General features: G+C 44.9%; 1 protein-coding gene across 4 annotated transcripts in view; it reads left to right on the top strand.

Moving 5' to 3' along the window:
- Positions 1 to 22,464, top strand: part of LPP (LIM domain containing preferred translocation partner in lipoma) — a 365,538-nt gene that overhangs the window by 109,580 nt on the left and 233,494 nt on the right. For 3 of the 4 annotated variants that reach the window (XM_050902578.1, XM_050902581.1, XM_050902577.1), the window contains one exon: positions 18,948 to 19,012. The exons of the other annotated variant lie outside the window; for it this stretch is intronic. The gene's annotated coding sequence lies outside the window, so the exon portion shown is untranslated. The remainder of the gene's footprint in view (positions 1 to 18,947; positions 19,013 to 22,464) is intronic. 4 annotated transcript variants of the gene reach the window in all.

Raw genomic sequence — 22,464 nt, 5'->3', positions numbered from 1 at the left:
AACCAAGGTTTGTAGTCATAAAATGTTTTTCCTAGAAGTTCAACATTATATAGGTGGCTTGGTGAAATCCAAATTGTCTGCGGTGGAAAGGTGATGACTGTGATATGGTGTGACAGTGGGGGAGCAGACTGGTCCAGCTGCAGGGATCCCTGGTCTGGGTGCCTCAGAGATGACGATGCTCTGAGCTCAGGGACGGTGTTGACATCTCCCTCAATGCAGCTTGGGACCAAAAGGGTTTTTCCTAGTTGCCTCTTGCTCTGGAAGTCTTTTGGCTGTCCAGCTCTGTGTTCCTGTAAGCTCCCTTTGAAGTACGCGAAGGCATTACAGTTAATAAGTGATTTCCTCTGCTTTACAAAATCAGACTCCGCCTTCCCCCTTCTCAGCATCCAAAATGATTAGCAATTCTTGTAAATCTAGGCCTATGGATTTTATGAGGACCCCTGACAGCAAGGGGTGATCGTGTTCTCCCCGAGTGTTTCCTGAGTAGGAAGAAATCAATGCATCAAGAGGGACTATGCCTGACATCTATTAATTACACTATCCCCTTATGTCCAGCATACCAGAAAAGGGTCTGAAAGGCAACCCCCTTTGCCCTGGCTAATTGATACAGAAACAAATTGGCACAGGTGAATGTAAACTGGTTCCTAAAAAAAAAAAGGGAACTTTTGTTTGGAAGGAGCAGTTGCAAACTGAAATAAAATGTACGGTAGCATGAGATACTTGGCTGCAACAGACCCTGTAAATGGTCCCACCAGCCCCGCAGTGCCCCACACTAAATGCTTGGGGATAAAACACGTCCCGCTGTTAATGCTGCATCAAATGAAGGCATTGTGGTACATGCCTGGGGCGATGGGCTGGGGGATAATGGCTGTTTTCTTCCCGTATACCATAGATGAGATGATTTTGAAGCTTTACCATCTTGACTTCTGCAGCACACATTAAGCTGAATATGACATCAGTGTTAAGAGTTGTGGCACTTGTGGTTACGGCTTTGGGATTCCTTATATTTACTTTCTAGGGAACTAAAATTCAAAGCAGCTTTTATGGCTGTCACGAGAATACTGTCAGTTTCGAAAGAGGTGGGTAAATGTGCATTGACCTTTAACTAATACAGCCATATCCTATTTTCTGTGTGTTTCCAATTAGGAGAAGTATGTTATGATTTTTTTTTTTTTTTTAAATTGTTAAAGTAGGAAAGTTATTTAACTGCAAGACTACTTCTGCTTTTTCCCAAAATAAAGATAGTGACTTGTTGTCCAAGGGCAGAAATTTTCATATAATTACTATTATAAGCTGGAAATCAAGATTTAATAATAGCACACACCATCTGTCACCAGTGGTGGAAGAACAAGACTGAACCCTGGACTGCTGTAAGCAGTTTTAATTTGCAGCTTGCAGTGAGGCTGCAGGGCTTCACATCCTTCTGCGGAGGAGAGGATGGGATTCTCGGTTGCCACTGCTGATCCTCTCCCTGAGCTTTTGGGTTTTTAGCACTGTAAATCCCACATGCAGCATCTTGTCATTGCTCAGTGTGGTGAGTTGTGCCTTCAGAGTAAAATAAAGGAGAGTGTTGACTGTGCCAGACTTGACCCAGCTCTTTCTGAAGCCAGCTGTAAACTCCTGGTTGTCATAGATGAGAGCTGGACCCGCTCTTTGGAAAGACCATGGCTAGTTTTTTCACGTTTTGATGGTGGTGGGAGGTGATGGGCACATCTGGCTGAGATGGAGGGTCTCTCCCTGTGCTGCTTCTTAAAGGACACGTCCCTCCTCCTTATTTCCCTGGATGTGTGTTGCAAAATGATTTTATACCTTTGTTCCTAGGGCTTGGGATCCTTTTCATGAGCCGCAGTGGATCTTTTGCTGCCTTAGAAAAAACAAAACATTTTTCCACTTTTTAAAATGTACTTTGCTAAACAGGTATTTTTGTCAAATTGCAGTTTCCTCCAAAACATTTTTCTTTATATAGAAAATGGGATTCCACCTCTCCTAGACCTTTGCTGACAGCTGTTCTGCTAGCTAAATGTCACTGAATTAAAAAGAAACAAAAATAAGAATATGATGTTCTTGGATAAAGATTTTAGTTGACTATTTCGGTCCCAGGTAGAAGAAATCCTCCTCTCTTCTGAATGTTGAGATATTCTGGGGATTACTACCCTGCTATTTTACCTTGCAGAACATTGTAATACTGCAGCATTTCTGGAAAACTGTTATACATGTATATAAACATGGTCCGCCTTGCTCCCCCACCCAGAGAAGTGCTAGGGCACCTCTGTAGGACCCTCGATAACTGAGCGTGCTGCTAGTTTTGGCAACTCAGCTTTTGGAGCTGACCTATAATGAAGTTGGTGCAATGGGATAGTTTCAGGTCGGGGTGTGTAGGAGAAGGGGACCTGTGCCAGCCTTTTGAAGGTTGCTTTGATTTGTTGCTGGGCACAGTGAGGACTCGTAGGGTATTATCTGAGGATTAAGTGCAACATTAAACATTGGAGCTGGCTTGTCAAAGAAAGGGCAGTTTATCAAAATATAGTTTATAACCAACAGTTTACTACTAGCTACAGTAATTAATACGGAACATGACAGGGCCCATCATTAATGTGCTTTGTTGTCTCAGCTTGCATTACTGCTGCTGGCAAGGCCAGCTTCTGAGGCTAATGAAGGACAGGGAAGAAAGAAATTTGTGCTGTTGTTAGCTGATGGTAGTATTTCTCCAGGTCACACACTGTACCGTGCATTGCATCTGATCACAAATCTCAGCCAGACATATCTGTCCAGCAAAAGCTGGTTTTCCAAATTCTTGCTTAGGCAAGAATTATTGTTCGCATCAAGGTCACTTGGAGCTGATGACAAACTCCGTTAACGCTGGCATGGGGGAGAGGGTGCGCAGGCTGGTCTGGAGGACAGGGAAAAAACTTTTCACCTCATCTGCAGTGGTCCAAATCCTGCTCAGGTTATTGGTGAGGGAAGGCAGTTGGCGTCCAGTGGTGGTGGTTAGTGAACTTGTCTGAGGGAGGAGGAAAATGGAAGAGGCTTTTCCAACATTTTCTAATGGCTATGTGCCAGAGGGCAACGTCTGGTGCTGTGTTGCTGATGGGAATCTCTGTTGGTGAGGATCTTGTGGTTGGTTTGAGGTAGGTCCCACTTCCTGATAGCCCATCTTGAGCTGCCTGAGAGCCATATGACTTCAGCAGAAGTTTTATTATCACAGTAGTTTCCAGAGAGATGTTTGGAGCCGTTCCCAGCATTGGGTTAGCTACAGCACCAGCGTGAGCTCCTTTCTGGTGTTTTGGTGAGGGATAGGCCAGCTGATGGCTCTCCTAAGGTGTGTAAGGAGTTCATGTTAAAATAAACAAGCGTGATCCCCTGGTCTGTTTGCTGTATCAAGTCTGTCTTTGACTGTATTCCAAAGAAAGATCCCACAGTGTCATCAAATTTTGAGAAATAACTGGGCCTGGAGGGGCTTGGACACAGGGGGCAATCAGGTCTCCTGCATGGAGATAGCAGTGGGAAAACTAAGTGCCATTAAAATTTGGCATGCTTGAGCTCCATGGTCACTGTGATCTGTTGTAACATTGATTTAGAAGAATATTTTTGGTTTAGCACCCACGCTTAATGTAAACATTTGTCAAACAGCACTTTCTGACCTACAGCTGCCCACAGTGGCAACACCTAACTGGGGCGCTTTTATAGCAGAGCGTGTTGTATGTTAGTTGTATCAAGCATTGCCCAGATGGCTGAGAAGGACGTTTTAAAGTGCGTTGCGTTAGTCCAGATTTAGCTACTGCCATTTCCTGATAGCATCAGGGCTATCTGCAGGGAATCCAAGGGAACGAAACTAGACGGTTTCAGCAGTTCTGCTCCAGCTAGAACCAAGTAAGCAATGTTCTCACGGTTCTCTGTGCATCTTTTCCAAACATGTCCTTTTTGGCATGTTTGATGATAAAATCAGATAAATTCACTTCATGTTACGATGACAGGGTAAATGCTACATTTCCATGGCCTTGGTTATAATCGTTCTTCCTGTGTGCCCTTATTCATCCCTGTTGCTGGCTGTAAAGGATGGAGGGATGTGCCTTGTGGGGGATTATATACACCCGTCATGTCCTTTTCAGATTGCAGCGCTTGACCTCCTTACTTATGCCGTAAAGGAGCCGCTCGAACATTGGCTAATCCCACCAGGGTTTATGCAGGCTGGCTGAAAGCCAAGTCCTCCTTGGGTGGGTGCAAGATGCATCAAGGAGTTCGAACATTTGTGTCCTGACTTGCCTGAATTAATCTTAGTCGAAGCAGCTGGATGACTAGGTTCTGCCATCGCTGTTAAATTAATGCCAGATAGGGCATGACAATTTTATGACTGTTAAGAATATTTGTGTGCAAACTACAAGGCTGGTCCAGAGAGGTGCAGAACAGGGAAATCACTGAGAAGTGGAGAGTCCTTAGCGTGCGCACTTAGGTTCAGACTCCGGAGCTGACCGGATGACTTGCCACAGGGTTGAAAACCTTGCTGTTGGTGATTTACTTTTCTTCTTCAGAAATATTTAGTATTCCAGTTGTTTGGAGATTTTTTTGTTGTTGGATTGATGTTTGTGTTGTAGCAGCAGGTGAATTCTCTCTTTGGGACCTTCAGTATATATGACAAAGATGCATTTCTCTGAGAGCCACAGGGACAGCACAGTCAAGGATTCTGGAGTAGAGCACGTGGCCAGAACCAGCTATCTGGAAAATGAAGATTTCTGGCTAAAATATTAGTGCTCTCGTCAGTTGTGGAGAGGGTCAAAATACTATAAATGGCATGGTTTGGTTTGATGCTGGAGCGAGCAGATTACCCATCCCCAGTAGTTGCAGTGTCCTTCCTGTTTGGAGGGTTCTTAAATTTTTGCTAGAATTAGATTCATGCTCTGCAGGGACTGGGGGGGGGAAGTTCTAAATATTTTGAATACTTTTGGAAATAGTAATAATCTAATCACAATGAATAGCACAATAGTGATGTATAAACAGTGGTTCAAATGTCGCTCAGTAGTCTTTACCCACTGCGTTTAGTGCCTTGGGACCCTCGGCACAGATTGCAACCAAATTGTAGTTGCTTTTCCAAACACAAAATTGGTCGTTTTCCCCAAAGAAAAGCTTGTGTTTGCTGCTTCATGTGTCTGTATACACAGACACATGCATAGGTAGACTTGGTAACTCTAATGCCGTCTTCTGTGATTTCATGCTGTATTAGTGAGGAGTGTGAAAGTAAAGTCGGAAAGCTTTCCAGTATTTGTAAAAGGTCAACACAGGGTAATAAAATCTTGTTGTTGGGAAAATTGGTCTACTTTTGAGATTGAGAAGTGTGAGAATAAAAGATGCTTTACTGTAAATTGTAGGTAGATAACAACAGAAACTCAAATATTAGAAGAAACTGGATATCACACAAACCACACACTTTCACATCACTAAAACAAGAGCTGTGCTCACACAGAAACATGAACCTCTTTGCAAACCACAGAAAGTAAAAGGGAGCGCTCCTGTTTCATTATTGATCTAATTGCTCTTTTCTTGATATGAGAATAGATATGAAATGCTCTTGAATATTCCAGCATGCACAAAAAAAGGCCATCACTTTTGGAAACTTTTAAAGGCGCAGCACATACTGATAAATAACAAGGCCATTTAATTCTGAGAGTTACAGCTATCTATCTAATGTCACCTAATTGTTCTTCTGGAACTGAATATATTATAGCTTTGATGAGAACTTTCCACTCGGGAGTGATATTAAATGAAGAGAGTCTAGCCCATATTTTCATGTGACTAATCAGTTTTGGAAGATCAGTCGGTGCAATCTTTTAAGTCAGTCCTGTTTTAAGAAAAAGATCCTCTGAAGACTGGGTGTTTTGGGGAACCTCTCTGTTGGGCTCCTCCAAAGCTGCCTTCCAACCCAAATTGCTCTGCAGTTCTTTGTGGTCTTTGCCTTTATCTGTAATCTCTTTCCTTTGGTTTACAGTCCCATTTAAGACCAAGTTTCCTGAGTAACCTGTAAGTTTGGGCCTGTGGGACTTGTGCAAAATGTGTGTGGTTAAAACCTTGCTGTGTTTGCATGTGAGAACAAACATGCATATGAATGAGGTTCCTGGATTGATCCAGCGAAGGCTGGACGCGTTTCAAAGATTTGAGAGTCTAGTGAGGCGTGCTTTTCTGTGGAGGAACTGTGAAGGTGAGTGTCAGTCTGTGCTCACCTCCATGTTTTACAACACTCTTCCATTTATGATCTCCACCAGCTTTGCTGTTCTGCCTGCTCCTGCCAGCAATTGCACCTCCTACTCTTCTGCCAGGCTGAGCAGATTCTGGAGTCAGGCAAGCTCTCCGTGCTGGCTGCAGGCAACGCCAGCTCCCTGCTTAAGTTTTTCCCAAGGCTGTGGACAGAGCTGAGGGATGGGGCTCCTTGGTTCTCCTTGGGTTTTGCTACTGGCTTGTTCCAGTGGCATTGGGCACCTTCTCTCTCCCTTGGTTTCTACAACTTAGTAAGCACCTGTATCACCGACTTTGGGACTCTCAGCTAGAACTGCACAGTGGCTGTTTTCTTGTAGTGGGTAGTTCATCCTAAATACCCAAGGGTGAGAGAGAAGCAAGATGCAACCTTTAATAAAATGTTTTTGAAGCAGTTTAGTTCATTTTGAGAGCTAATTTTCGCTTCCTAAAGTCTCCAGCACTTCAAAATGGTCTAGAGATTTGCAGAAAAGGTCACTTCCAGCAGTAACTAATAATAAGAGGTGGAGAAGAAGAGTAACTTCTCTTGATAGCTTGTTCTTAAGACGTGTCAATGACTTGTTTGATGAATCAGCGATGAATTTTTGCCTGAATACCCTGGCAATTCACTTTACCTGTAAATCATGTTCAGCTCATTGTAACTTTCCTTTCTTGTTTATTGATTTGTTGATTATTCTCCCTCCTCCAGGAAAACCAAATTAATTAGTTCTGTTTAAACCAAGATGAGGATGAGTCTCCAACTGGCAAGAACATGACTGTGTGGTTGGAGAGAGGTCACTTCTACAGAGATGGCTTGGTAGTAGTTGTCCAAATCGATGTATCCATGTTCCATGTTCCTTCTAAGGGCATTTTCCCTTGAATTGTCATGCAGTCCCAAGGCACTGAAGACAAACTCACACAAACACATCCAAAAGTCAGTCTCTCAGAAATGCTAGGAACTTACTGGCTTTATGTCTCTGTTGCTGAGCCAGTAGGAGAGGAAGTTGGCTTTTGGTTTAAGCATATCAGGCCAAACCCTGATTTGTTTGCATTTGTGCACCAAGTTTTGTTTTGTTTTGTTTCTGGAGTGGCAGCTGTATATAGAATATAATGTTGGAAAAGATTAAGTAAGCTCCTTTCAGAAAAGCTTTATCAGACATTTGCCAAAAAAATAAGAAAAAGATGATGATTTTGTTCATTGTTTCATCAGAGCTCAGAAAACCGTTCTTTTGAGTCAAGGTGAATTGTTGATGTGTTTGTAGGATTAAATAGCTGTTTCCAAGATGCAGGTAAATGGTCTGCAAGCTTCCAGATGCTGCCAGGAGGAGAAGTAAACATTTAGCTCTGGAAATGTGCAGATCACTTGCTCAGGGCTTCTTACTTGAAGGATTTCTGTACTTCTTGTTTGTTGGTATTTCAGTAGCGTGTGAAAGGCCTGAGTTTGTATCAAGTCTCTGTTGACCAACGCTGTAACAACAAGCCATGACTATCTTCGGTGAGGTGACAGTATGGAACGTGGGCACAGCAGATGGATGGGAAGAGTGAAGGGGCAAAGTAGAGTGGATGAAAATGGTGCTTCTGTCAATGTTTTGGCAAAACTGGTGATAGGCAAGACCCACTTTCAGTAGTAATGTTGAATAGTAATGCTTTGCTTTCTTCCAGACTGTTCCTAATAGTGGTTGAATATCACTGTGCCTGCTGGATGGGAGCTGGGGAGAGGAGAAGCAATTTACCCTAAACTCCATGTGGAGATAGCAGCTGAACCAGGGCCAGGAAATCCTGATCCCTCAGTCCTGTGGACGATAAGAAATTAATTTGTAATCCCCAGGCAGGTTCGGAAATTTTAATCCTCTACCTTGCTGCCGTTTTCTGTAACCTTTTGAACCAGAAGCTGGAGAGCACCAGCATACGCGAGTTTGATTTCCATCCTTTTTACAGCCGGTCGCTTTTAAGTACAACATCGTGTGCGCCCGGTGTTCAGGTGCTCAGCCCCCATAATGCCATTTTGAGTCGTATGAATCAAAATTAAACCGACTTCCACTTTCCAGGAAAGAAGTCCAGTTCCCACTGAAGGATCATGCCTTCCTAAACTCTCACACAGTTTCTGCTCAATGATGTTCTTCCTTCCATCATGAACTACGGTGTGGTGCTGAGCTGTGTACCCATCCAGAGATGACCACGTTTTGGTGGCAGATGAAATGATTGCTGCCTCTATGAGTTTGTAAAGCACTTTGGGATCCTCTAGGACAGAAAGTATTGTTGTTTGTTTGTCTGAGCCAGTATTTTCACCATGCTTTACTTCCATTGCTCCTGTTAGATGTGTTGGTTTTCATTATATCTTCAGATAAGTCGCATGTGAAATGGGCTTCTGTTTTGTTTTCTCATCAGAGGAGTGATTCATATTCAAATTGAAATGTATTGCTCTAAGCCAGCCTTCTCCCTGTGTGCTAATGGGAGGAGAGGGAGACGCAGGCATGGACCGAGCAGGATTATGTTTCCTCTACTGCATTTAGAAACTGTCCAAATGGCTTTTTAGGAAGGCACGCAGACTTAACTGCCTGGCATGGGAGAATCCTGATCTTGAATGTTTTAAGAACATGAGAGGAGCCTGAATCTCATCACTTGTCTGTTTAGGCTGCAGACCCTTATGCTACCAGCAATGTTGTCCAAAAAAAAGAGAATTTACGATCTCTTTTAAGCTGAGGTTTTTTGTTTGGTGGTTTTTTTTTTTTTTTTTGGTCATCTTTCTTAATGTGCTCCTGTGTTTTCTCTTTATTCATAACACTATTTTTTAAGAAAGTTGCTTGCACTTGTCTTGAGGCAGTGACTCTGCAGGCACTTTCTGCAGCATAGCCAAGGCCATCAGCTCACAATCTCTGCTGCTGCCTGATGCTTTCTTCAGAGGAGCTGGTTGCCATCCGCGGAAGAGGAGAGCGGCACAGTCTAGCACACGTTTCTGATCTTATTAGAAATGAACGCTGGCTAGTCCAGTCCGAACTTGCCTAAGGAACTTTATCACAGGTACTCTAAAATAGAGAGAACAGATGCTGAGATTCCAGCTGAGGGTTTGTATGTATTCAGAGCTGTGTTGCTCTGTCACCTGCAGCTCAAAGTGAATGTCATTGTAGATCTCGTGGAGCCTACTGCCTGTCCCATAAACATCAGGACTGAGATAATAGTGTATTTCGTGGAGATCTGTAAAATTCGGGTACGTATCCTCACCTTAATTAAAGTGACCTTAACTAACCAAGCCTACTCAAGAGGAGATTTGCCGTGTTTTAAACTTACAGCTCAGCTCAGTCTGTTTGCTTCCTTGGTCCTTCTGAGTTGGACTTGGCCATGTGAAATGATCCTTCACCACTTGCCCTTTTCATTCCCACAGACTTTGTGAAACTGGTTGAATATTCCTAAGGTGCCTGACATTTTTAGATAAATGTGATACATGAAGAGACATTCACACTTTCAAAGTAGCACCTGAGGAGCCACTGAGCCTTGGAGGATCTGTTGACTTTAATGGAATATTGGTGGCCATGTCCTTTGTGTTGCTTTGACAGTTCAATTACACCAACAGGCTGAGAGCATTGCGAGGGTCAAAAATGTTCTGCATTTTTGTTGGCATAAAATTAGAATTTACGTGAAAGTTTTTGCAAGGAGGAAGAAAGAAAAGAGACATTCACAGGTCTTTGTAGCTGATTGTAGGTTCATTCACCACTGGAGAGCTGGTGAGACAAATGTGAGACCTTGGTTACACATCACCTAAATACTTTCTGACTTAAGAGCATTTGAGCTGGAATCACTTGGAATTAGCATGGGCTTGGCAGAAACTGGCACTGCTGCTGTTTGCGTAGAAACTGTTTGCATAGTCCAGTTGTGCCATGGGGAAAACTGCTGTTAGCAAGCAGCACAAGTGTAGTCTTGAGGTGGTGTCTGTGCAGTGACTGCTCTTACAGCAGCTGATGTCCTTGATGGCACAGCAGCAACTCTAAAAGCAAGAGCATAGCTGTCTGTCTCCTTTACCTGGTCTCTCTTACCCAAACATTATGGTCTTTAACCTATTTATCATCATAGCCACACGTTTTTTAGGTAGCTGTTGGTGTCTGGGAGCTTTTAACTGCTTTGCTTGTGCGAATCTAGGCCTGTGCACGGTCCAGGGAGATGTGACCATTGCTCTGCTCTTCATAGTCTTCTTGGATGAAGCAGTTTCCACTACAGTTAACTGTGGTCAGGCTGATGCAGAGTGCAACCTGTTGTAGACTCAAATGACCGATCTGGGGTCAATTGCCCAATTGACGCAATAAATTATATCTAAGAGTTTGTTAAATTAAGTAAATAATGAGGACCAGAGGGCACCTGCTAGTCCCCATAACCTGTGTTGCTGCTTGGAGGTTGGGCAAGGTGTCTCCTGCCTGCTTGATGGAGCCTGGGAGCTTGTGAGTGGGTGGCGTGGGAACTGGGGACAACTGAGGATTCATACAGGGATGCAGAGTTGCTCCTTGGGGCAGAAAAATAAATGTATGATTCTTGGCCCTAGAACGAAGAAAGCAAGACGCTGTGGACTTGTTGCAACCCGTGCAGTCTGTGAATGTTTTCTTCTTGTCAGATGCTGCTGTCACATAAGTAATTTTATCGCCAGAGGGCAGGGAATGAACTAGTGAAGTGGGAGAGAGGGCTACTTATTGAAGGGCTACGTGTTGTGAAAATCAGTGCACTAAATGTACAATTCTTCACTTTCTGCTCTTGTGGTGTTTATCTATATGATTTGGGGGGAGGAGAAGGGATGGTGGTGCAGGAGGTATATCTGTCTTGTCCAGGAGAAAGTGCGTGTTCAGATGAGAAGGCATTATGCATACAATGCCTGAAATTAGCCCTTAAAATAGCACGTCATAATAATGTATTGAATATACCTGGATAAGAAACAGTCTGATTGAAGTATTGAGCTTATTGTAGTGGATCTGCTGTGACTCATTAGGAAATCGAAAGTCTTGAGACAAAACTCACCCCCCTTCAGCCTTTTTTGGAAGAGACGGGAATTAGTCTTAGACGGGAAGTAATTAATTGTTCTATGATTGTCATAAATAGGTACCAAACAACAAGCTCATACTGAAGTATTTATATCCTAAGCCCTGTCTTGTGAGCCCAGCTATCAAGAGTCTCCATCAGAAACAGACAGTGAAAAAGAAGGTTCTCTGGAATGAGCAGCACTTCCACCTACATGCATTTAAGTGGGACAGGATGGAGGTGAGCTGGTAGGCTGCATGCTGTAATAAGCCATTTACTAGGATAATGGCTGCAGGCTACAAATGCCGTTTCTACTTAGTCTGTCTATTCAATGCAAACATTAAAAAAGAAAAAAGAAAACCCCCTCTGCCTCAGTAAAGTCTATAATACTCTTAATCCCCAGTGTACTCCATGAATATTAGCTCAGCCAATGTCGCAACACCCCACGGAGGCAGATGATATGTACGCGCAGCCTTCTTCATCCTCCTGGGAAACTGAGGCAGTGGGAAGGACTTTAATTTAGGTTTCTGGTTTGAGACTGGGGCAAAATCCTGGGCAACAGCCTGGCTTGACAGTGAGCAGGACGGAGCTGTCCTTCAGTCCTTGGCGGGAGTGTGGGAATTCTGACTTTCAGGGACTAATCCCATAAATTTAGGGTTTCTTTTTGAGAGATTCGCTGCCTGCTGTTGCAGGCAGCACTGCCCTGTGTGTTGGAGTCACAGAGGGCGCATTGGTACAGCTGGCAGAGGTGGATTGTGAGGGGATGAATATGTGCAGGAATATCTCTCTAATTTACTGAGTAACTATAGCCATTATGTATCTGTCTGACTGTGGGATATTGCTGGAAATCCAGATGTTGGGAAAAGAAGCAAGAGAATCAAGATGATCAAATACCTGTTTAAAAAAAACAACGCCCAAGGAAAAGGAGCTTGATGGCTTTGTGTTTGTCTGCAGTGAAGTCATGGCAACAGAGCACTCATTTAGCAAAATTAACTGTTTCTCTATCTTACAAAAAAAAATTTCAAATGAAAATGATGCAAGGGAACATCCTTTTATCTCAACCAAATGAGTCCATTTGTGCCAAAGCAAAGGAGTCATCCTGGGGAGTTTGCTCCAGAGAGCACATACTTTATTAGAACAGAATGTAATAGTTGTCCCAAAGCCATAACCGTAAGAAGCCTGGTGCCCTAGGCGAGCACTTTCAGTAACAGGAAAACCGAAGTTAGGTTCCTGCACCCGTATGATGTTGTAATACGCGCTTTGGAGCATGGTTTTAAGCTCTCGGTTGTTTGGGGTTTCAGCTCAGTTAAGCTCTGGATACAGCTTTCAGAAGGGCTATAATCTCTTTGAAGTTCCTTATGGGTAATGCTTAGTTTCAAAATTATTTAGGCACCTAGGGACGAAATGCTGATGCTGCTTCACTTTGGGTGTACCCAAATACTTGTACAAAACCAGTTGCCTTTAAGTCCCTTTGTCTTTAATTGAGACATAGGCTTCTTTGTGCCTAAGAGTCCTTTTTGGCTCCTAACCTTAGTGGTATTTGAAATAATTCTCACACAAACCCCGGAAGTAACACTTCTGTGCTACTTCTGTTTTGATGTTCGCTGCCCATTGCCGTGCACAGACAGCTCTGTGAAGCAGTACGCGAGGGTGAACCGCACAGTGACTGTATTGATAGGCGTGAAAGCTCATTTTACATCACCGAGAATCTCATATTTGGAATTCAGAAATTGTTCATCTTGGCGATGAGCGGGGGCAAGCTCCAGGGAAAATATCACGAACTCAAACATGTTGCTTGAGGCGCCTGGAAGGTGGTGTTTCTCTTAAGTAGTGTTTTCCAACCAGGTCAAATTTTACTTTGTGGCTCTCCTGGAGATGGTTTTAGGCAGTGCCTTACGGCTTCCATGAAAGCATCTGACAGCAGAGATACAGAGCTTTTATCTGTACGAAGGAGTGAAATGGTTTGGGGGAGATTTTTAAGGATGATTCGACTTTGATGTGGTTTCTGTCAGAAACATTGGGGAAGCTTCAGACTAATTGGAAACCTGACCATTCATTGACATCAGTGCTCACCAGGTGAACATGAGTTGTTGTCCATTGCTTCTCATACCTGGATGAAACTTGTGCCTTTCTCCTGCAACTTAAACTTTGATTTAATGAAAGAAAAGTGAGAACTGGGCATCGGTAGATGAGTTTTGGTCAGTGAAGGAAAGCCACAGTCATTTTATACACAGGTAGATATCTCAGATGTTGCTGTGGAGGTCTTACACGTAAAAAGCCAATGTTTGAGGCTTTTTGTGGAAAGCATGTCTTTCAGGAGGGACCTCACCTGAATATCCATGCTCTTCATGCTGTTGAATCATGCTTGTCAAACGGAGTGCAGAGGCTGGCCGGGGGTGCATGATGTTTCCCAGCTCAGCCTCAGGCTGGTGTATTTGCAGTAGTGGCTGGCTGTTTCTTTCCACTTGTTTCTCTTCTCCAGGGCTGGACGTAGCCCTCGCTTTAGATGTTAACAATATGAGAGCAGAAGGGCCAGGCTGTAGCAGCCTCCTGCCGGAGCAATGCCCGTGGGCTTGGATACGGCTGCTCAGAGGAAGGAGAGCAAGCAGGCAAGGGTGGGAGTGCAAATCCAAGGCGGTTGCACATGAGATTTTGTCAGAGGCTTTTAAGGAGTAACAACTCACATCTCAGGCTTTTTTGGGTGAGGGATGAGATCCCCAAACAGGAACACTCGCAAGTTAGGCAGCCCCAGTCTCATGGGTTGTCCCAGCACGCATGGGGTGAATAAATGTGGTGGAAAAGCCTGAGCGACTGCTGCCAAATGACTGGGAAGATGCAGCCCACGATGTCTGTTGTGTCTGAGATCTCTGTAAAGTCTCTCGCATCCTTCCTCAAGTTTAGTTTTCCAGTGGAGTCTGTCGCAGTAATGAGAATGTCTCCCATCTGCTCCTCACATGGCTTGGCACATTTAGCTAGAATATATATATTTTTATTCTGGGGTTAGCCAGTGGTAACCATGACGATTAGACTTATCACACAGCATTTTTTTCCCTCCTCGAGTCAGTTTGAAATGCTGACAATTAAATAGATACAGTACACTTTAGAGATCCATCAGTCTCTTTGTTGTCTTGACAACCGGACTATATTTAGAAATGTAACAAGTACATGGAGTTCAATTGCACTTTTGCTAAAACATAGTTTTGTAGCTTGAGAATTCAATTGCACTTTTGCTAAAACATCGTTTTGTAGCTTGAGAATTTAATCTGTTGTTTGTAGATCCAGGTGCTTATTTGAGCTGTGCCTGACTTTCTCTTTGGTCTCTCTGGGAAGCTCCTACATAGCAGTGGGGAGACTTGGCTGGTGGAAAGAGGGTCCTTGTCAGGCAGGGAGCAAACCTGCCCACTGCTTGTTGGAGATGCTGTGCACGGCAGGGGCTTGGGCGAGGGGCTGGCAGCCCCTGCCTACTCGGGTACTGGCTGTCCTGTACCCCTGGGTGCTCGTGGTGCCCTGCACACCTGGGTACTTGTGGTTTGGCTATTGATTTGCAGTGCAAGGGGAACACATATGTGATCGTTGTCCCAGGTCTGCTGTTCCTGCAGATCCAGCTCAGCAAACGGTGCTGGGGAGCAGTAAGCAGCGTGTCCGAGCGTCCTCTCCCTTCCCAGATGAGCTGCTCTCACGGTTCAGTAGCACTTTGGTATGGGAGGACGGTACTGTGGAGCATGACATTGGCAGGCTGCGATGGCTTTCCTCCTGCACCTGAGCTGCCTGAGCTTTGGTTGCAACTGGGAGCTGCTCTCTGCCACTGAAGCAATAGCAGAGACTGTTTCTCCGTATCCCTTCTTCTGTTTTGTCTTTGATTCGCTGGGGGCGTGTTTGTTTCATTTTAACAAAATACTACTACTACTAATTTTTTTTTTTTTGTCTCTTCCCATTTGACTGGCAAAATTGAGCTCATCCTCTCCTCATTGAGCTGGAGTAGCAGCATGTGCCCTAGATGTCTGGAGCTATGGATTTGTAAGGTTGCATCCAGGGCTGGAAGAGCAGAAGGGAATTACAATGGAGTGTACCTTGGGGGGCTGTAAATGTCCCTGTCCCCCTCCACCCCTGTGCACACACTGATGGTGGGTGTGTGCTGTGTGATTGTGCTGCTCTCTGCCCTTTTCCCTTTTGAGCCAGCGGAGAGCTGTGGTCGGTGCAGGCACCTGTGTGGGTTTCACAGCCGTACCTGTAAGTGTGGTGACGTGCCAGCCCAGAAGAGCAGCTGGGACGTGTGGCTCCCATCTGCTGCCATCCTGCAGCCCGATGGCTGCAAGACGCGGGCTGGCACCACAGTGCCCTCATGACGCTCTTAGCACAGGACCCAGCAGTGCTGCTGCCTTGCTTAACGTGCTGGCTTGCAAAGCTGTTTCTGAAGCAAGAGACACCCAAACACAAAGATCTCAGAGTATTTCCCTGGCTTGAGTGATAAATGAATGAAATGGAAATCAGATGAGGAAATAGCTCAAACATTCCTCACCGCTGTTCTGGCTGACCCAGGTTGTGATGCTGGTCAGGGCTGCCCCTTCGGAAGGCTCGCAGGTTGAAGAGCTGCTAAAAAGGGCTTCTTTGTGGTGAGGTGTTGGTGGCCCTTCCTAATCAACACCTGAACCCCAGGGCAGGGCCTGGGATGCTCGTGGGTTGTCTGCAAAATGTCAAGCAAGACTCTTCTACCTCTCCCTGTTTGAGGCTTGGCTTATAATTGGTGCTTGGCAGTATAATTTGGTCAGGACAACTGAAAAAACCAAGCAAACCAAGACACTCCTTCATCAACAAAGCTGTGGCAACGCAAAAATCTGAACAGGAGCTCAGTTACAGCGGATGGGGTGGCCTTTTGCCCAAGGGAACCAGTTCATTTGGTGAGATGGTTTAAAGACGACAACCGTGGGTCCATGGAATGAGTGTAGTGATGGTCAGTAGCATCCACCCTTGGGCAGAGAGCTGTAAAACTACTCAGTGGCATTGCTCTGCTGCTGGGGAGCATGGTCAGCACAAGCTTGTTGCTCGGATGCTTTATTACAGGGGGGTGAGGAAGGCTCGAGGGAGAGGAGCCTGACCTGAGATCAGCTCTTATGGCCAGTGACAGCCAATGAAGTGCATCTGTATTTCCTGGGGTGCATGTCATCTTGTCTGTCCACTATACCTGAAATATAACTTAGTACGGCTCAAAAGGAGAGGATTGGGTTTTTCTAGCATGATTTTGCTTCCCTCATCCTTGTGTGTCTTTTTAATTCATTATCTGTCAAATGACATGGGTGATTTTTCAGTGTGTGTGCGCACAGCTCAGTTTCATTTTTCTGTTTTCTTTGCTCCCTCCATTTTACCAATTTCCCAATGAAAATCCAAAAACATATCTCCACTCCAGCTTTGTTTGTAAACTGTTAACATGCCTTTTTCAAGTGTTTAATAGCTGCTGGGGTTTATTCTTAAAATACAACCACCAAAACCCAACGATGCTAATGAGTCTTCAAGAGTGCTTTAAACAAGTTATCCCAATCAATCTGACAAAGATAATGGTCTTCTATTAGAAGATATTTAGCTGGAGGTTGGATGAGCTGTAATGTTTATGGGTCTGTAGATCTGTAACCAGATAAAATCAGAATAACTCCTTCAATTTCAGTGGAGCTGTATCTCTTTATTACAACAGAGGCTTAGGCTTTAGTTGCAGATTGCAACCTCTCTGAAGTTAAGTGGGGTTTTGATTTAATTCCTGGAAGCAGGAATGTCAGCAAAGAAGTGAAGAGCTAGGACCCACATACCCTGAAGCCTGTAACTTTGGGTTGTTCTCTTTCCCTTGCTGTCAAGATCAGATTCCCTTGATTGGGACTAGTAATTAAAATGCAGCTTCTCTTAAGCATGTCCCAAAGGCAGGCAGAGAGAGTAGAAGTGCAGCCTATGCAGATTATATATATATCTCTACATACTTTGCAGAAAATGCCAGTAGTTATGTTGTTCTCTGTGACTGCTCATGGCTGGGCTGTTGACCTGGAGCTTGTCCTTTCCAGCTCCAAACATGCAAAGGCGCTACTGCTGAATTACCAGGCTGTAATGCAGAGGGAGCTGGGATCTCCTTTCCCCCAACGTGTTTGTGTCCATGCAGCAGTCGGGAGACATGGACCACCGCTCATCACCCCCGTTGTGTGTGGCATAAGTGATTCACCATGCATTCATTTCTGGTCACATAAAGGGCATTACTTTAAAGCAGGCTTGAGGCATAGGTTAACGTTAGCTATTTGAAGTCTTCAGTCTGAAAGCAACATGAAACAGGGAGCAGAAAATGTATCATGCACAGAAAAATCTCTGGGATTTGTTTCCCGCTTTAAAAAATAACAATAATAATAAATTCCAAACTGTTTGCATATGCTGTCTCCTCTGTGGTCAGGGCACCTGTCTACCTCTTTGTTGTTACTTGATACGGGCTTACAGTGCTTGCAAAAATGTTAACATGAATTTTTTGTCATGGCAAATATGAAAGGAATATACAGCGTCTGTGTGGGCAGGTCCTCAGCAAATTTCTCTGTGCTTCCTGTGCTTTGGTGTGGATCTGAAGCAACTGCTGCCGTTCTCCTCCCCTGTGCTCCCCTTCCTCTACCGTGGACCAGGAGGGTAAAGCTGCTGCCCTGCCAGACCCGGTTCTCCTGAGCAAAGACAGCTGATGGTGGGGCTAATGGGTTTCAGCCTGGTTTCCTTGAAAAATAACGTATGTGACTGGCTAGATATGTCTCTCCTCCCTCTCTTTAATGATTTTTAACTCCTTGGCTAATCTCAGCCATGTTTGTTAAGAGATAATTGGGCTTTAGGAAAATAGGGGTGAGAATGCAGTTAGGAGGAGCTGGGGGTGATGTGGGGCAGCCGGGAGTGTGGTGGGCTGGGAGAGCTGGGGCAGGTGGAGGTGGACTGGACCTTTCACTAACCATCGGCAGTATTTTTTAAACTTGCTTATTTCTTCTCCAGGACTGAGATGAAAGGAAATAGAAAACACCAGAGTAGGCTCAGATATCAATAAGCTGGAAGTATGAAAGGCTGCTGGTTGAAAGCAGCTTGTGGTAACTTAGAAAACCCATGTTTTCTTTTTAACTGGGCGTCTTTGGAGGCATCCAAAAGGAAGCCAGGGCTGGAGGTGGAGGTAGGGTTTGGGCTGTCTCACCCTCCCGCTTTTTCCACAATTGCTGTGTGTTTAATGCATCCCATCTCAGCTTCGGTTCTTCTTGGCGCTCACATGGCAAAGCCAGTGCTGTGGGGGTGACTCAGCATTGGCATGAGTGGTGGAAGAGGCTCAGGAAGAAGAGGCCCTTTAAGCATGAGAGTCAGAAGAGTGTCTGGTCAGGCTTTGAAAGAGGCTTTGTTACCTGCAGCCCTTCTGTCAGTGCGTTTCACCAGCTCTACGGTGATGTAAAACAAGTAGCTTCTCTCCCAAATAAACCTCAGTTACTCCAACACTTGCTCAGATGTAACCTGTCCTGCCAGTGTGTGAAAAACCCTTATATGGGTCAAAACAAGGACAGACTGACACATGAGTTGTATCAGAGGGGAAAAACAGCTATGGTGTGCTCTGTACAGGAGGGCAGCTGGCGTTACAGGCCCTTTTGGGGCTGGTTTCTTGGCGAGGTGTCACAGCCAGCTTGATTTACTTTCTGCTTTTACAATGAGCAAAACGTTGATTCTGACCTTTCTGTTTGCACCTGCAGACATCCCTTGAAAGAGCCTGTCCGTACGTCCATCTGGGTGCCTGACGGGGCTGCCTTGCTTCCAGGTGAGGAATGCATCAGGTCCTGGGGCTTTTGCCAACTGCTGAGTTTAGAGAGAGTGGGAAGACCCTGGGACCACGTTCAGCAAATGATGGGCATTTCTCCAAAGCCCAGGGTGGTGGGAGGCCAGGCTAACCCAGGAGGCTCGAGGTGGTTTTACTATTTCTGAGTCCAGGTCTGGAAGCAGCAAACGTGCAGGCCCTCCTGGGAATGGGAGTGTTGCATGGGGATTGCATGGTCCTGTGGGCCATATTACTTTGACTTCTTTTTGAACAATATTTTCCTGCTTGTGGACCTGAACTCACTCCCTGTCCATGGCGTGGCTCTCTGCAGCCTGGATATGCTCCCAGGTGATGATGGAGAGCTGACTGTATTACTAGCTTTAATCTAACCGTGCTTCAGTGGACAAAAGCAGAAAAGTATATAAGCTTATTAAGAATAACCTGAATAGAAATTTATGTGAGGAGCAAATTAATTTATTCTTCAGATTGCCAGTTCCGGCAAATTCACTGGAGATATTTAGCTGTGACTTAAGGAACACTCTGATGAACTACCATGAACTCTTGTAGGAGTCCCTTGCTGGATTATGTGTAGGACATGAATTGTGCGTTGTGCCTATCCCATGATACGATGATTAGATTGCAGCAAGGGTAAGATTGCAAAAAAGGAGCAGTGTCAGGGCAGTAGGCCTGTCCTCAAGCGCCTCTCAGTTGTGCCATCCCAGGAGGCAAAAGAAGTGCTAGAGGTGCTACAAAGTCATGGCAGCTGGGGGAGAAAAGCAGCGAGCAGCCCCGTTGAGAAGCAGATAATGAATGAACAGGGATAGGTGGTGGCTGGTCTATAACTGCTCAGTGTCCATGAAGTTCCCCAGGGGATGTGCCTTAGGAGGGTGCGGTGGCTCTGGGCAGTCTTTGCTGTGGTGATGATTCCCTGAGCCCCATGGCAGCACCAGAAGGCCACATGTGGTGCGTGCCCCAGGGGCTGCATTGTGAGCCAGCGTGGGTCCAGAGCAACACATTGCTGTGTGGGAAGGTGTGCGCGGGGTTTTGTTCTTCCGCTACCCTGGTGGTTTTGACTAGTGGAGCTACTTCATTTGCCTTGATGTTACCTGACTTGAGAATCGTTAAGACATTTGTATGGCATGCCAAAATTGGGAGTGCTGCTTCTTTACCCTGTTGTGCCACTGAATATAACTGCACTTTCATTCTGCCCTTTCGATATGCAATGCACATCCCTCCTTTCTTCCTTTACCCTCTTCTTGGGTTTATTTTTTTGTGGTTTTTTTTTTTTTTTTGTCGTGTAAATTATGGCTAGCTGGAGATGAGATTTCAGCATGCTGTTTACTGCAAACAGTTGGGGACATTAATAAATGTTGAAAGACAAAGACAGACTAGGGATTAATAAGTAGAGGGCAGGAGATTAATAGCAAGAGAGTAGAATTTGGTTCAAGGCCTGGTCTTCCCAGTTGCTGGGTTATGGAAGATTAATGGCAGCTCTTCTGTTAGCCTCACTCTTTCTGTGGCAGCTTTCCTGGCTAAGTCTAATAAACTGTCCCAGTGGGTTGCTGTAAATATGAAATCTAGGAAGAAGCCCATCCTTATAGACTGTTAACTGAGACAGTATTAGTTCTGCTTTCTATTCAAAACTTAAGCAACAGCATCAATATATTTGTGAGTGGTGAAGTCATATGTTCAGGTGCTTACAACTCTTCTCAGGACAAAAACATATCATAAAATGTATCTTGCCAAGTAAGCTGTCTCCGACAAATGGTTTTTTTTTTTTTTTTCCACTCTGTGGAAAAGTGTGTCCTGTGCAAGAGATTGATTTCTGTTCCCTTGACTGGGTTTTCAGCTTTGTTTCTGTGGAAAATTGGGCTCTTGACCTATTGCATCTAGCCTCTCATTAGGCTTTGTGTGAGATTAGGTCATTGTTAACTTTGCAAAGAGCATTCCTGGTTAAATTTGTGGGAGAACTGTAGGTCATGGGACTGTGTCACAGAAAGTCTTTATTCTGGTAGAAGGGTGCATGCTGTTCTGGGTGTCCTATATGGAAGGTGAGCCTCAAACTCCTGCCTTAAGGCTGAAACTGCCAGGTCAAGCACTGCAGGAGTCCATTGGCATCTGCCCTCGTGTATTTTTCATAGTCTTCACAAAGATGATGCCAAGCTCTTCATGCGTAGGGTTATATACAGGTATGTGTTTGGCCATTTTGGGAAGGAAGCAGCTGTGGTCCCGTAACAGTGAGCGTGATGAAGACGGGGCTAACATCAGAACTTCATGCAGCAATAGCTGAATTTCTTTTCCAGGGAAGAAAGGCTATGCACTGCTTCAGTGTCCCTGTAACAAAGCTCTTCCCCTCTCGTCTGCTCTTGCATGCAGTGCCCTTGGCTCTTCAGAAGTTAATTGATTTGTCCATATTATGATTCTCTCTTTAATTTTATTTGTGTAAAGAAGAACACGCGCTAATCTTTCTCCAGAGAAATGTTTCACACTGCTCCTCTTTGAACGTTGGCCCTGGGTCTGCCGCATTTCTTAATGAGTCTCTAACTAAACAGCTACAGTTCCCACATGCTCCAGCCTTGACACACGCATACTTGTACACCCACGTGCCTGCTCCCAGTTGAACCGAGCAGCCTGCCCGCTCCCCTCACACGCTCGCTGCTTTGGGATTTGCATTAGCAAGGCAGCACCTCCCTGGGAAGCCCTACATGTGAAAGGGGGCTTTATACCTGCAGGTATAGATAGATTTGGGATCAAATGAGCTGTCCTGTGAATCGGAAAGGCTGTAACCTCTTTATCACACTGTCCCCTCACCCTTAGGCTCGTTTAATGTGCTTCTCTGGAAGCCCGGATTCCTGTGGGCTGCGCTACCCGCGGTGAGGACCTGAGCTAGTGCCGAACACGGAGCCGAACACCCAACACTGAATTACTGTCTGGTATGCCGCTGGCTGCCAGATCTTTGATAGCTTGTTTTTAATGAAGATTCCTCCTGTAATTCCTAGAATATCTTGCAGTGCAAAAAATGAGCTCTGTGTGTATTTTGCTGTGGGCTGAATTTTCTTCCTGCTCTTCACAGTTCCCTCTGTGAACAGAGAGGAAAGGGAGGGGGAAGCAGCTGACTGCTTTTTTTGTTGTTGTTTTTCTACTTGACTTCTGTGAAATATGTGGCGATCAATCGCTTGCAACTAACAAAATGTTTTTGTTTCTCTTTGCAAAAGCATATGGGAACTGCAGGAAAAGCATATGGGCATTTTTAGGAAAACATATTGGTGAATGGACAAATTATAGCGGTGCCAATACGTTTTGGATGTCTGGCTAGACCACTACTACTACCACACTTGCTGGCATGCAGGCACATCCACGAGATTTCCAGCATGTGAGTGGTGTGTAGCTGCTCCTGGGGAAACACAGGCTGTGCTGGATCAGACCCCTGTTAAAACAGCATTGTGATCCATCTT

This window comes from Gymnogyps californianus, chromosome 10 (genome assembly GCF_018139145.2).
Source record: "Gymnogyps californianus isolate 813 chromosome 10, ASM1813914v2, whole genome shotgun sequence".
In the NCBI taxonomy this organism is placed as follows: Eukaryota; Metazoa; Chordata; class Aves; order Accipitriformes; family Cathartidae; genus Gymnogyps; species Gymnogyps californianus.
Note: the sequence above shows the minus strand (reverse complement) of the source record. Positions and strands in the feature narration are given on the sequence as shown.